The following is a 2500-nucleotide window of genomic DNA, read 5'->3' as shown; positions in this document are numbered from 1 at the left end:
TGCAAAAGCAACCCTTAAAGCAGAATAGCTGTAGCACCAAGAAAACATCAGTTTGGGACAAGAATGTGATATAAAAGAACTTGAGCAAAAGGGAATGCATAAATATTTGAGAATTGATGAAGGATCAACAATAAAACATGAACAAATGTGAATAAAACTTAGAAAGGAATACTTTAGATGACTTAAATTAATCCTGAAAACAGAGTTGACATCTAGGAACAAAATCCAAGCTATAAACCAATCTGCTCTTCCTGTCCTAACTTACAGTTTTTGAGTGACTAACTGGCCCCAAAAGGTGTTGGGTGAATTAGACAGGAAAACAAATGATTTATGATCATCAAATGATTTATAAAAATCAGTTCATACCAAGATTATATATTCCCCATTCTGAAGGAGTTATGGGCCTCATTGAAATTGATTACACCAAACATGGTGAAAGTTTTGAAAGATGAGGAGAATTAATCTAAGATGACTTCCCTGCTTAGTCTAGCAGAAGCATATCGGCGTGAAGTGGGAATGGAAATCAAAACACAAGAAGATAAAAATCAGGCAGCAACTGAATGTGCCAAAAAGCAAAAGAAAGAATATATGGTGAAGGGTCAGATGAGAAGGCAATAAATGTGGAAAATGCATAAATAATATTGCAAGTATAGAAAACTCCTGGAACAACCTCATGTTGATCAGGATCAAATGAAGGAATGGTTAAGGAGAGGCAAATTCAAACCAAAAGATGAAAGGTTAATATTGGTGGCCCAAGATAGTGTAATATGTAATTGTTGGTTTACAAAGTCCATTGAGAAACAGACAAATGCAGGTTTGTCATGACATACTAATGTCAGAAGGACTATATACTGAAAGGCATAATAATGTGGCAAGACTTTTGCATAGGGATTTTGCAAACATTATAATACTGCAATAGCTAAAACAAACACTGGAAACATGAGTTACAAAGCATCATAGAAAATGATGATGTCTACATCACATGGGATAACCCATTACCAACAGTTCAAAAGATAGATATGAAAAAAAACAGATATAGTGGTCCATGAAAAGAAGACAAAAGTCACATTGATCATTGAAATCACTACACCCAGTGTCAACAGTGTCTTGCATACAGAGAGATACAAATTCATTAAATGATAAGCACACTGCATTCAGAGTTCAGAGTGCTAACCATTACACCATGGAACCAACCACCAGTTGCTACTGTTTTTCTCTTTACACTGTTCTGTTGTTATTTCAGTGAAATGTAAAAATCCTATATTGTCAATGACAAAGGGGTGTTTGCCTTCTAGGATGGCCCATAGACATTTCTAGGGGAATGCTGGCCACAGGTAGACATGACTGTCAATTGCATAAAATTGAATGTTCTGTGGTAAATGTGTACACATAACTTTGATACAGTTTTTTTGATAGCACTTCTAGCAGTTCACTGACGGTTTGTTAGCAAATGTGTCATTTGCCTGTTGTTTTGGGCAGGGGTTGCCAAATTCCATTTCTGTGTTAGAACAAACAAACTTTTCTATTGTTACTCTCCTTGTTTTGGATCAAACCTTGCTTTGTGTGTGATTGTAATATGTTACAACCACATAATTCATTTTTTTATATTTGAATATCTTGACTGTTTTTTTTTTTGTTTCTCCAGTAGTTAATATTGAATACACCTTTTATGTGTTATATCTAAGTAGGATTTTTATTTAGGTGAAATTTATGTGCATTATCCTTCTTTTGTGTTTTATGTCACCTAGGACTATGACACCCAGGTGACCCAATCCCTGCAAACCTTCCTTCAGTGACCCTGAGAATTAAGTTATTGTGGAAGCTGATTAGGTGTGCCTTAGGGCCATTGGTATGATTTCATTGGCCTGGAGGAGAGCAGCTGTAGTGGCCCATGAATTGATGGCAACTGGGGGGGGGGTCTGTTACACAAGCACCACTGATACCAGATGAAGAGTTCCTGTCCACTGTCAGGGATCCAGATAACTCAGTGAAAAGTGCACAACAGCATGTCATTGATGCTGGTGCTGCTGTTTCAAGGAGGACAAGTATGGCCCAGGAGGAGCCCCCAGGTAGGCTTCCCTATCTCAGTTGTTAAATACTTATTGTATAGTAAAATATTGACTGCAATACTTAAGTTCTGTTTAACATAATTTTTTGGGGGAGATAGTTGTAGATTGAGACAGTTTACAACACATTCTGGTTGATTACACATGGGATTGAGATGCACATGTCATCCAAGTTCTTAAATATATCATTAATGGTCATATACAGGACAAGAAGTTTTAACCCCCTGAGTTACTGTTCATTGCATGTCCTTGCCATTTGCTTAACTTCTTCCAGGATCATCCTCCATAGGGGCCTAAAGTCATCTCCACATGGCAAGCCAAACACTTTTATGTCAGTACTGATGAGCAGATAAACGAAATATCTATTTTATCCATACGTGTGATGTGGGTGTACAGACTGTTGTGTGTATTGCTGTACTGTATGCAATAGTGGC

Source organism: Protopterus annectens, chromosome 2.part2, assembly GCF_019279795.1.
Source record: "Protopterus annectens isolate FY-2018-M chromosome 2.part2, PAN1.0, whole genome shotgun sequence".
Classification (NCBI taxonomy): Eukaryota; Metazoa; Chordata; order Ceratodontiformes; family Protopteridae; genus Protopterus; species Protopterus annectens.
Note: the sequence above shows the minus strand (reverse complement) of the source record.